Here is a 13,968-nt window from a genome sequence, read left to right on the forward strand (position 1 = left end):
TCTTTAAAATGTTTATACGAATGAATATCCAGTCAAAACCAACAGGGTATCTCCTTTGAAATGTTATCTGAATGGATTTCCAAGTAGACCACAGGTCTGTATACTGTTTTGGAATATTCTTAGAAGGCTCTGTCATTGATCAGATAACAGTAAAAACACCAGAGTCCTTCTTTCAAATGGAAGAGGGAAAGAGAGGGATAGAAGAAACTATTCAAACTTCGTCTTCTTTCCTTGTGACTTGTGATCACCTCCTCCTCCTCTGCCTCCTAGGAATCCTCCTCGACTTCCAAAACCTCCCCAGCTTCTGCCACCAAATCCACCTTGGCCTCTTCTGCCACCACTCTGCCTCTGCTGTGATCCCCAAAGCCACCGTCACCCTTGGGCTTGGACGAGTCCAAACTAACTTCGTTTCAATCAATTTCACTGCCTTCCATGGCCTCCTTGGTGGCTTTGGCGTCTTCCTCACTGTTGAAGTCTACAAAGCCAAGCCCTTTGGATGAGGCTGTCTCCCGGGTGGTGTCTATGCTTTCCTGGGCAGAGCCATCAGATGACTTCTTCAATGTCTCCTCTGTAGTCTCCTCAGATAGACCTTTGACAGAGTTTTGGATGGATGGCTTTTTGCATTAGGTGATCCCCTGGGTCCTTGCCATTCCAGCCTGATTGCTCTGCCCTCTATTTCTCTTTTATTACAGGAATTTAAAGCTTCTTTAGCATCTTCAAATGAAGCAAATTCTATAAATGTATACCCTTTAGATTTGCCAGTTTGGTTCTGGGGCACTTTGATAAAAGCTGCCTTCTCAAATACTTCCTGAAGAGTTTCTTCTTTTGCACTGTAGGAAAGGTTGCTTAAAACCAGTGTTTTTGATTCACCACTCCAGGTGCTATTCTTTCCACCTCTATGGTCTTAATTTTGACATTTCTCTCCCATATAACACAGGGAAGTGGATCGCCCATTCATTAATGTTCTCTGCTTTTCTTCCAAAGTTTTCTCTGCATTAGCTTCTGTCTTAAATTCAATATAAGTAATCCCTTTAGTCTTTCCATCCTTGCTGACTAATATGATCTCCATAGCATCTTCAAACACTTCTTTTAATTCATACTGAGTAACTTTATAAGGCAAATTGTTCTTGTATCTCGATCTTTTTTACTGTCTTTTCCCTTTGGTTTATCTACTTCAATTTTATTGCCAAAGACTTTTATTTTTTTACTAGAGGCCCGGTGCACAAAAATTTGTGCACTTGGGGCTGGGGGGATCCCTCAGCCCAGCCTGTGCCCTCTCGCAGTCTGGGACCCCTTGGGGGATGACCACCTGCTGGCTTAGGCCTGCTCCCCGGGGGATTGGGCCTAAGATGGCAATCAGACATCCCTCTGGCAGCCCGGCAGCCCTCGGGGGATGTCCACTTGCCAGCAGGGAGCAGACCTAAGCTGCAGTCAGACGTCCTTAGCGCTGCTGAGGAGGCAGGAGAGGCTCCCACCACCACCGCTGTATTGGCAGCCATCAGCCTGGCTTGTGGCTGAGCAGAGCTTCCCCATGTGGGAGCGCACTGACCACCAGAGGGCAGCTCCTGCATGGAGTGTCTGCCCCCTGGTGGTCAGTGTGTGTCATAGTGACCAGTCATTCCCAGTCTTTCTGCTGTTAGGGTCAGTTTGCATATTACCTTTTTACTATATAGGATAGAGGCCTGGTGCACAGGTGGGGACCGGCTGGTTTGCCTTGAAGGGTGTCCTGGATCAGGGTGGGGGTCCCGCTTGGGTGTCTGGCCAGCCTGGGTGAGGGCTGATGGCTGTTTGCAGCTGGTCACACCCCCTTCAGGGTGGGGCTCCCCACTGGGGTGCCTGGCCAGTCTGGGTGAGGGGCTGAGGGCTGTTTTCAGGCTGGCCAGTGACTGAAGCTCCCAGCCTCTCCTTTTTTGCTTTTTTTTAAATTCTGGGATTTATTTACCTTCTATAGTTGAAACATTGTTGCTGTCACTGGCGCTCCCAGCTCTGAGGCCACGGCCGGCTGAAAGCAGGTATCTGGGGTTTGTTTAGCTTCTATAATTGAAACATTGTTGCTTTCGGGCTCAGAGCCGGGCCGCGGCAGGCAGGGAACCTTGGCTTCCTCCATCACTGGAGCAAGCAAGCCACATGTTCGCTTCAGCTGCGTGGCTGCCGGCCGCCATCTTTGTTGGCAGTTAATTTGCATATCGCCCTGATTAGCCAATGGGAAGCGTAGCAGAGGTACGGTTAATTACCCTTTTTGTCTTTTATTAGATAGTATTGTTATTTGTAAAATATATTTATATTGATTTCAGAGAGAGGAAGGGATAGGGAGAGATAGAAACATCAGTGATGAGAGAGAATCATTGATTGCCTAACTCCTGCAGGCCCCACACGGGGGACCAAGCCTGCAACCCAGGCATGTGCCCTGACCAGAATTGAACTGTGACCTCCTGGTTCATAGGTTGACGCTCCACAACTGAGCTAGGCTGGCTTTTTCCAGCATTTCCAGCTGCTTCAGCAGATTCAAAATCCACATAGCCAAACTTCCTAGACACACTAATTCTGACATCCATAATAGCAAGATCATTAAAAGAAAAAAATTTTATATATATATATATATATATATATATATATATATATATATATATATATATATATTTCAGAGAGGAAGAGAGAGATAGAAACATCAGCGATGAGAGCGAACCATTGATTGGCTGCCTGCCATACTCCCCCCACTGTGGATCGAGCCTGCAATCCGGGCATATGCCCTTGACTAGAATCAAACCCAAGACCCTTCAGTCCGCAGGCCGACACTCTATCCACTGAACCAAACCACCTAGGGCCAAGATCATTTTTAGCAAAAACATCACTGATACTTGTTTTTAATTCAGGAGCAGATTTGCGAAAGTTCAGGTTTCCAACAAAGAGATTGAAAGCCGTAGTTGGTTTTGTGGCTTCTGCTTTCTGTTTTGCCATTTCCTTCTTTTGTTTCCCAGTTGCTTCTTTGACAGGCTCTTCCTCCTCCTTTTCATCCTCCTCCTCATCATCTTTATCGTCCTCCTTTCATCACCGTCCTCTTTGTCTTTATCCTCAGCTGTGTTTTTGGCCTTCACGGGAACAACTTTTATAGGCGATTTCTTGCCTTTGGCTGGTGCAATCTCCATACGTTCTTTTTCAGAGTCATCTTCTTTGTCATTATCATCTTCATCCTCCTCCTCCTCCTCTTCACTGTCATCATCATCTTCCTCATCACTGTATTCCTTCTTGGCATTCTTTGCTCCCTTCTTACCAGGGGTTGCTACAAATGCTTTGCCTGCTGTACCTTTCTTCTTGCCAGGTTTGGCTAATGTTTTGGCTGGTGTAACTGCTGCCTTTTTGCCAGGGGTGACAACTGCTTTTTTCCCTGGTGTGGCAATTACAATCTTTTTTGTTTGGGAAACCATCACTTTCTTTCCTGAAGTTGTGGTAGCCTTCTTGCCTTTTTTTCTGTTTTCATCTTCTTCATCTTCACTACCTTCTACTTATTTTGCAGGAGGAACCATTTTTGGGGGGTCACCTTGATTTTAATCAGCCTTTGGGAGCTTCACCGTGATGATAGCTTATGATGGTGGAGTGTGTGGCGGTGAGTGCCACAGATGTGCTCAGAGGAAGCAAACAACGTTGATGGTAGTGAAGAACCGGAGCGCGTATGTTTCTCTACCAGCTAGAGCTCGAGACTGAGTGGAAAGCTGGTTTGTTGTATTCACCATTGTATTCCTGGCACTTAGTTCAGTGCCTGGCACATACTAGTTGCTCTACAAATATTTGCAGAGTAAATGAATGAGTGAGCAAGTGAATGGGAGGGGGGATCCCACAAAGAGATTTAGAAGGAATAATTGAAGAAATAACAAAACCCAGAATGTATTCTCTATGAACGATAGAGAATGCCTCAGGAAGAAGGGAATGTGAGTGGTTAACCTGGTTACATAAAGGAGGACTGAAAATGCCTACTGGATTCAGTGACAGGAAGGTCCTTCTGTAATTAGAGGACATGATAATGCAGTAGACAGGGCATGAGGGACCTGAAGGTGAGCTTAAATAATCTGGCCATGGCTCTTCCCAAAAGCAGCCCGAGGTGACCTCTGAGAATGGTTTGCTGTTCACTTGACCCAGAAAGCCTCACAAATCCTTGCAAATCAAGAGGTTCAGTTCAAGTCTTTGCATTCACTTTAAGAACACTTATAAGGACCATTTTGAAGACCTCCAGTGAAAGCTGAACCAGAAATAGCTTGGCAAAAGAACCAAGATGGCAGCATAGGTAACCGCCTGTACTTGCTGCCTCCCATAACCACATCAACATTACAACTAAAATACAGAACAAACATCATTCAGAAACACCTGAAAGCTGGCTGAATGGAAGTTCTACAACTAGAGAAGTAAAGAAGAAAGCACAATGAGACTGGTAGGAGGGGTGGAGGCCCCGAATGGGCTGGTCCAACACCCGCATGTGCTACTTTTTTAATCCAGAGGGAGATTTTCTCTGTGGAAGCTGCCCCACACCAGACTCACAGCCCAGGGTTCCAGAGCTGGGAAGAGAAGTCCCCACAACTATGGACTGTAAAAACCAGTGGGGATTGTGGCTGAGTGACAAGGAGGCTGCTAGAGTCCCAGATGTTCCATTGAAAGGGCTGGTGCATGAACTTACTCAGGGATCCAGACGCCTATGGGGAGGAACAGGATTGTCTGGCATCGGGGCAGGAACTCAGGGATGGCTTTCTCCTAGACAGAGTTGCTCACAAAGGTCTTTATTCCTGTGCTGGGATCTCCCCTGTCACAGGGCTGACTGGCAGCCATATCTGAGTCTCCATCAGCCTGGAGTACAGTGTTTCCTCCACCATCAACATTCCCCTGGATTCCCCCAGACTATGCCCCATCCAATTTGCAGCCCCACCCAAGCTGTTTGTAGCACCTTTTATATATGAATGGTCTGTCCTGGCTCAGGCTTCAGACTTTTCTAAAATCTCTCAAACAAGCTGCAGCTGGTGACAGCTTGCCCCAAACCTATCAATAAAAGGCCCAAGACCCAGCACTAGCACCAGGCTGTCTTACTTCACAGCTGGGCCTTGCCTAGCACCTCTGAGCCCAATACAAACAGCAAATAGCTATCTGCAGATCCGTCTGTAGCTCCTGCAGGCAGTGGCTGACTTTGCACCTCCCTGGAGGCCACAGAGCCAGTGAACCCAGTGGACAGCTTCAAACCATAGCAGTTTACAACTCTACACAACCACAAGTAAAACACTCAAGAGGCAGACTCAGTGAGCACCAAAGCTCCACATAAGCAAATCCTGTTCCATAGGGGTGTTTCCTGCACAGCAGCTCAGCTGTTCCTCACAGCCAGTTGTCCTGGGGGTCAATTCCTCCCAGTGACACTTACAGCAATCAAGGCTCAACTACAACAAGACTGTGCACACAGCCCACACAGGGCTGCACCTACAGTGCCCAGGTCAGGTGACTGGGAAGGCTGAGCCACTGGGCCCTACAGGATGCCTATTACACAAGGCCACTCTACCAATTCCAGGAGATATAGCAGCTCTACCTAATACATAAAAACAAACACAGGAAGCAGCCAAAATGCAGAGACAAAGAAACATGTCACAAATGAGAAACGGAAGCAAGTAAACTACTGGATACAGAGTTCAAAACCATGGTTATAAGGTTACTTAAGGATCTTCATGAAACTTTCAAGAATCTTAGTAAGAATTTCAAAGACATGAAAAAGGACCAGCCAGGAATTAAGCATAAACGAACTGAAATAAAGAATCATTTACAGCCTGGCTGGCATGGCTCAGCAGTTGACCCAGGAACCAAGAGGTTGCAGTTTGATTCCTGGTCAGGGCACATGCTTGAGGTTGTGGGTTCGATCCCCAGTAGGGGGCGTGCAGGAGGCAGGCAAACAATGATTCTCTTTCATCATTGATGTTTCTATCTTTCTCTCCCTCTCCCTTCTTCTCTGAAATAAATAAAAATATATTTTAAAAAAGGATCATTTACAGGGATTCAACAGTAGAGGATTCTGAGAGTCATATCAATGATTTGGAATATGAGAAGGCAAGAAACACCTAATTGGAAGAGCAAAAAGAAAAAAGAATCCAAAAATATGAAGTTAGTGTAAGGAGCCTCTGGGACAACTTCAAGCATACCAACATTCGTAATATGTGGATGCCAGAAGGAGAAGAGGGAGAGCAAGATATTGAAAATCTATTTGAAGAAATAATGATAGAAAACTTCCTCTACCTGGTGAAAGAAATAGACTTACAAGCACAGGAAGCACAGAGTCCCAAAGAAGAGGAACCCAGCCCTAGCTGGTTTGGCTCAGGGGATAGAGCATTGGCCTTCGGACTGAAGGGTTCCAGGTTCAATTTCAGTCAAGGGAACATACTGTGGTTGTGGGCTCAGTCTACAGTAGGGGGCGGTCAGGAGGTAAGCAGTTAGTGATTCTCTCTCATCATTGATGTTTCTATCTCTCCCTCTCCCTTACTCTCTCAGAAATCAATAAAAATATATATACAAAAAACCAAAAAACAAAAGAGGAACCCAAAGAGGCCCACACCAAGACACATCATAATTAAAATGCCAAGGGTTAAAGACAAAGAGTATCTTTTTTTTTTTTTTTTTTAGTGCTGTGCATTTAGATGTTTTTTTGTTGTATTTTTATTGATTTCAGAGAGGAAGGGAGAGGGAGAAAGAGAGAAACATCAATAATGAGAGAGAATCATTGATTGGCTGCCTCCTGCACGCCCCCTACTGGGGATCAAGCCCACAAATCGGGCATGTGCCCTTGACTGGACTCGAACCTGGGATCATTCAGTCAGCAGACCGATGCTCTAGCCACTGAAACAAACCAGTTAGGGCCAAACAGAGTATTTTGAAAGTAGCTAGAGAAAAACTGTCAGTTGCCTACAAGGGAGCACCCATAAGACTGTCAGCTGATTTCTCAACAGAAACTTTAGAGGCCAGAAGCGGGTGGCAAGAAATATTTAAAGTGATGAATGGTAAGATCCTACTACCAAGGTTACTCTACCCAGCAAAGCTCTCATTTAGAATTGAAGGTCAGATAAAGAGCTTCACAAACAAGAAAAAGCTAAAGGAGTTCATCACCACCAAACCAGTATTACATGAAATGGTGAAGGGGAAGAAGAAGAAGAAAGTGAAGAGATTAAAAATATGAACAGCCCTGACTGGTTTGGCTCAGTGGATAGAGCGTCGGCCTGCAGACTGAAGGGTCCTAGGTTTGATTCCAGTCAAGGGCATGTTCCTTGGTTGCGGGCACATCCCCAGTAGGGGGTGTGCAGGAGGCAGCTGATCGATGTTTCTCTCTCATCAATGTTTCTAACTCTCTATCCCTCTCCCTTCCTCTCTGTAAAAAATCAATAAAATATATTTTTAAAAATATGAACAATTAAATGGCAACAAATACAAGTATCTATCAATAACTGAATATAAAAATTAAAATCAGCAAACAGAAATCTAATGAACAAAATAAACTGGTGAATAAAATAGAAACAGAGGTATCAAAGCATGGAAATGACTGATGAATCTCAGAAGGAAGGTGGGTGGTGGGGATGGGAACAGATTAACCAAAGATCTTACCTATGGACACACAGAGTAGGGTGGTGAAGGGCTGGAGTGGGAACCGTGTGGAGGGGGTCAATGGTGGGGAAAGGGGGCATGTGTAATCCTCTCAACAATAAAGATTTTTTTTAAAAAACACCACTAAAAGAAAAACCACACACTTTTGAAACATTGCAAGCAATCAAGGCTTTGTGTTTTTGAAAAGCCACTAAGTATCTGAACGATGTCACTTTACAGAAGCAATGTGTGCCATTTCGTTGTTACAGTGGTGCAGTTGGCAGGTGTGCCCAGGCCAAACTTGGGGCTGGACACAGGGTGAGTGGCCCAAATAGAGTGCTGAATTTCTGCTGCACAACCTTAAAAATGCAGAGACTGATGCTGAACTTCAGGGTTTAGATGTCCATTCTCCGGTCAATGAGCACATCCAGGTGAACAAAGCTCCCAGAACTTATGGAGCTCACGGGCAGATGAACCCATACATGAGCTCTCCCTGCCACATTGACCTGATCCTCACTACAAAGGAGCAGACTGTTCCTAAACCAGATCAGGAGGTTGCACAGAAGAAAAAGATATCCCAGAAGAAACTGAAGAAAGAAAAACTTATGGCCCTGGAGTAAATTCAGCATAAAGTAAATATTAATAAAAGTTAAAAAAAAATAGAAAGAATCTGACCGTGGAAAATGATGTCATGGTAGCTGTTGTTGACAGAGGATATCAAAGGGAGGGGCAGCTTTTGTGTTTAAATTGATGAGAAAGAGAGAGAGAGAGAGAGAGAGAGAGAGAGAGAGAGAGAGAGAGAGAGAGAGAGAGAGAGAGAGAGAGAGGGAGGGAGGGAGGAACATCGATTTCTTGTTCCACTTATTTAACTTGCAATCTTGGCATATCCAGATGATGCTCTAACCAACTGAGCTATCCGGCCAGGGTGAGGGGTGATACTTATTTACAACAGGATAAGCCTGTGCTTGGAAGATATATGAGGATGTATGCTTCCAGACCCTTTTTGGGGACATCTATACTAATAATAGAAAAACATGTAAATTGACCATCCCTCTGCAATGCCCACAGCCAATCAGGAGTGAGTATGCAAATTAACCTGACAAAGATGGCGGGCCTGTGGGTAGTGCATACGCGCTCAGGCACCAAGCGGCTGGCGGCAGGGTAGGACGCTTGCATCGTCGCCATGGCAACAGCTCAGGCGTTCCACCCCGCCCCGGGCCTCTGGGCAGAGCGGGAGGGCGGAAGGCTGCTCCAGCCAGAGCAAAGGCAGTGCCGGCAGCCAGGGGAAGGAAGGCCTATTCTTGCTCAAATCTTTGTGCATTGGGCCTCTAGTATTTTAATATCCTGGTGCAATATCTCTGCTGCTACATATTTAAGAATTTTGACTCTGACACTAATGATACATACTGATTGGTCTTAAGAATCAGGATTCCCAGTGATTCAAAGAAAACTCTTCTACCTAAGGGACTAACAAGGTGTCATTGGACAGGAATTCTGATAAAACTCAGTTGGCCTGGAGGGGGGTTTGGTTAGTTGACTGGTAAAGTTCCTTATCTCTGAAATTTGGTGATTACATAAAGCTGTCCTTGATATACAGTATTTTTTAAAAATCTTTAATATTAAAAGTATTACATATGTCCCCTTATTTCCCCGATCAACCCCCTCCAGCCCACCCCCTTTCCCCACAACCAGACCCCCACCACCCAACTGTCTGTGTCCATGGGCCATGCATATATGCATACAAGGTCTTTGGTTGATTACCTCCCACCCACCCACCCTCCCTGCCTTCACTCCGAGATTTTGCACTCTGTTCCATGCTTCCATGTCTCTGGATCCACTCTGTTCATTAGTTTATTTTGTTACTTAGATTCCATATATGAGTGAGATCATGTGATACTTGTCTTTCTCTGGCTGGCTTATTTCACTTAGCACGATATTCTTCAGGTCCCTCCATGCTGTCTCAAAGAGTAAGAGATTCTTCTTTTTTACTGCTATATAGTATCCATGATATAAATGCACCACAGCTTTTTTATCCACTCATCTACTGATGGACACTTGGGCTGTTTCTAGATCTTAGCTATTGTAAAATGTGCAGCTATGAACGTAGGGGTGCATATATTCTTCCTGATTGGTGTTTCGGGTTTCTTAGGCTATATTCCTAGAAGTGGGATCATATTTAATTTTTTGAGGAAACTCCATACTGTTTTTCATAATGGCTGCATCAGTCTGCATTCCCACCAGCAGTGTACTAGGATTCTCTTTTCTCCACATCATTGACAGCACTTGTCATTTGTTGTTTTAAAAAACAAACAAATATATATATATATATATATATATATATATATATATATATATATATACATATACATACACATACACACACACACACACATACACACACACTAGAGGCCCAGTGCACAAAAATTTGTGCACTCTGGGGGGGGGGGTCCCTCAGCCCGGCCTATGCCCTCTTGCAGTCTGGGACCCCTCGGAGGACGTCCACCTGCTGGCTTAGGCACGCTCCCTCTGGCAGCTCGGCAGCCCTTGGGGGATGTCCACTTGCCAGCAGGGAGCAGACCTAAGCTGCAGTTGGACATCCTTAGTGCTGCTGAGGAGGCAAGAGAGGCTCCTGCCACCACCACTGTGCTGGCAGCCATCAGCCTGGCTTGTGCCTGAGCAGAGCTCCACCTGTGGGAGTGAACTGGCCACCAGGGGGCAGCTCCTGCATTGAGCATCTGCCCCCTGGTGGTCAGTGTGTCAGTGACCAGTCATTCCCAGTCGTTCTGCTGTTAGGGTCAATTTGCATATTACCCTTTTACTATATAGAATAGAGGCCTGGTGCACGCGTGGGGGCCGACTGGTTTGCCCTGATGGGTGTCCCGGATCAGGGTGGGGGTCCTGCTGGGGTGCCTGGCCAGCCTGGGTGAGGTGCTGATGGGTATTTGCAGGCTGGTCAAGCCCCCCAGTGGGGACCCTCACCCCATGGGGGTTTGGCCAGCCTGGGTGAGGGGCTGATGGCCTTTTTCAGCCTGCCCACACCCTCTTCAGGGTGGGGGTCCCCACTGGGGTGCCTGGCCAGCCTGGGTGAGGGGCTGATGGCTGTTTTCAGACTGACCAAGCCCCCAGTGACCAAAGCTCCCAGCCTTTCCTTTTTTTGTTTTTTTTTTTTATTCACTCCAGCTCTGTAGCCATGGCGACTGGAAGCTGGTATCTGGGGTTTATTTACCTTCTATAATTGAAACTTTGTTGCCTTGCGAGGAGGCAGCAGCCAGCTGGGAAGCTTGGCTTCTTCTATCATTGGGGCAACCAAGCCTTCTGCTTGCTCCAGCTCTGTGGCTGCCGGCCACTATCTTGGTTGGGTTAATTTGCATATAGTCACTCTGATTGGTTGGTGGGCGTGGCTTGGGGCATAGCAAAGGTACAGTCAATTTGCATATTTGTCTATTATTAGGTAAGATTTTATTGATTCAATGAGGAAGAGAGAGATAGAAACATCAATGATGAGAGAGAATCATAGATCGGATGCCTCCTGCATGCCTCCTGCATGCCTCCTGCATGCCTCCTACTGGGGATGGAGCCCACAACCCAGGCATGTGCCCTTGACCGGAATTGAACCTGGGATCTTTCAGGCCACTTGCCATTGCTCTGTCCACTGAGCCAAACCAGCTAGGGCTTTCTAAAAAAAATATATATATATACATACATATATATATATATATATATATATAGTGTTTTCAGAGAGGAAGGAAGAGGGAGAGAGAGTTGAAATCATCAATGATGAAAGAGAATCATTGATCAGCTGCCTCCTGCACACCCCCTACTGGGTATTGAGTTCACAACCTGGGCATGTGCCCTTGACCTGAATTGAAACTGGGACCCTTCAGTCCACAGGCCGAAGCTCTAGCCACTTAGCCAAACCAGCTAGGGCTGTTGATAGTAGCCATTCTGACAGGTGTGAAGTGATAACCTCATTGTCATTTTAATTTGCATCTCTCTGATGATCAGTGATTTTGAGCATTTTTTTCTCTTGGCCATCTGTATGTCCTCTTTGGAGAAGTGTCTATTTAGTTTCTTTGCCCATTTTTTAGTTGGATTGTTTGTCTTCCTTTTGTTAAGTTGTATGAGTTCCTTAAATATTTTGGATATTAACCCTTTATCAGATGTATCATTGCCAAATATATTCACCCATATAGTGGGCTCCCTTTTTTTCATTTTGTTGCTGGCTTCTTTTGTTGTGCAGAAACTTTTTATTTTAATGTAGCCCCATTTGTTTATTTTCTCCTTAGTTTCCTTTGTTCTAGGGCCTAGGAGATTATCTGTAAACATTTTGCTAGGAGAGATGTCTGAGATTTTGCTGCCTATGGTTTCTTCTAGCATTTTTGTGGCTTCCCGACTTACATTGAAATCTTTTATCCATTTTGAGTTTATTCTTGTGTATGGTGTAAGTTGGTGGTCCAGTTTCATTTATTTGCATGTATCTGTCCAATTTTCCCAGCACCATTTATTGAAGAGACTGTCTTGAGTCCATTGTATGATCTTGCTTCCTTTGTCAAATATTAATTGAGTATAATGGCGAGGGTCAATTTCTGGGGTCTCTATTATGTTCCATTGATCTATATGCCCGTTCTTGTGCCAGTACCAGCTGTTTTGATTATGGTGGCATTGTAGTATAACCTGAAATTTGTACTGTGATTCCTCCAACTTTGTTCTTCTTTCTCAAGATTGCTGCGGTTATTCGGGGTCCTTTTTTTGTTCCATATAAATTTTTGGAGTATTCGTTCTAGGTCTGTGAAATATGCTGTTGGTATTTTAATAGAGATTGGATTGAATCTGTAGATTGCCTTGGGGTCTTATGGACATTCTAATGATAGTGATTTTACCAATCCATGAATATAATATATTCTTCCACTTGTTTACATCTTTTTCTATCTCTTTTTTTTTTCAGGTTTTAAAACTTTTTATTTGCATATTAAAGAATTGTGCATTCCAATAATTAAAATAATTTGAACAACAAAAAAATGGCAATCTGATTAAACTGCATTTTATAGCCCGCAGGACACCTTGGACCAGCTTGGTTTTTACTCTAGATTTCGCCATCGTCCCACCCAGCTCCTTCCTTCACCAACATGCAAGTTCTTTCTCTTCCCTGCCATCCAGCCAGGCAGATGGGAGCGGCAGGTGCGGCCTTAGTTGTGAGTAGTTCTGATGTGAAAAGGGTCAGCACAGTCACTTAAACTGATCCAACCTCATTGCATTTTACAAAGTTAGACAGCTAAAAGAAGTAAAATAAGTAGGCAATGTTTGTGGAATGTACAGTGCATATTGGCGGCGTGTGCCTCATTACCATTTGCCTACTTGTTTCTCCTGTTCAATCGTTTCTTTTGAAAACAATGGGGTTTTCTCTTGCATTTCTGTCTTCTTCAATTTTGAATTTCTTTTTCTTTTCTTTTTTTTAAAATATATTTTATTGATTTTTTACAGAGAGGAAGGGAGAGATAGATAGTTAGAAACATCGATGGGAGAGAAACATCGATCAGCTGCCTCCTGCACATCTCCCACTAGGGATGTGCCCGCAACCCAGGTACATGCCCTTGACCGGAATCGAACCCGGGACCCTTCAGTCCGCAGGCTGACGCTCTATCCACTGAGCAAACCGGTTTCGGCTCAATTTTGAATTTCTTAATCTCAGCCATATGGTAGAGGAAGCTGAGTGAGGTGCGTGAACGAGAGGAGTCCGAACTGCTCAGTGACCACCTCTGAGTCTTCTATCTCTTTTCAACGTCCTGTAGTTTTACGAATACAGATCTTTTGACTCCTTGGTTAAGATTGTTCCTAAGTGTTTTAATTGCAATGGTAAATGGGATTGCTTGTTTATTTTCTCTTTCTGAGAATCCATTATTGGTGTATAAAAAGGCCATCGATTTTTGGGTATTGATTTTGTATCCTGCCAAATTCATTTATTACCTCTAGTAGTTTTTTTCTGGAGTCTTTAGGGTTTTCTACATACAATATCATATCATCAGCTAATATTTATTTTTATTTCCTCCTTTCCAATTTGGATGCCTTTTATTTCTTCTTCTTATCTGATCCCTGTGGCTAGGACTTCCAGTACTATGCAGAATAAGAGTGGTGAAAGCGAACATCCCTGTCTTGTTTCTGTTCTTAGGGGAAATGATTTTAGTTTTTGCCCTTTGAGTATGATGTTGGCTGTAGGTTTGTCATATATGGCCTTTATCATGTTGAGATACTCCTGGTATTCCCATTTTGCTGAGAGTTTTTATCAAAAATGGGTGTTGGATTTTGTCTAATGCTTTTTTCTGTGTCTGTTGATATGATAATGTGATTTTTGTCTTTCAATTTGTTTATGTGATGTATCAT

At 44.4% G+C, this 13,968-nt stretch overlaps 1 protein-coding gene and 1 pseudogene across 3 annotated transcripts in view; both read left to right on the forward strand.

Annotated features, from left to right (window-relative positions):
- Positions 1–13,968, forward strand: part of PTPN9 (protein tyrosine phosphatase non-receptor type 9) — a 202,965-nt gene that overhangs the window by 82,041 nt on the left and 106,956 nt on the right. The window lies entirely within an intron of this gene.
- On the forward strand, positions 7,540–8,378 carry LOC132228197 (large ribosomal subunit protein uL22-like; annotated as a pseudogene).

Source organism: Myotis daubentonii, chromosome 1 (assembly GCF_963259705.1).
Source record: "Myotis daubentonii chromosome 1, mMyoDau2.1, whole genome shotgun sequence".
Classification (NCBI taxonomy): domain Eukaryota; kingdom Metazoa; phylum Chordata; class Mammalia; order Chiroptera; family Vespertilionidae; genus Myotis; species Myotis daubentonii.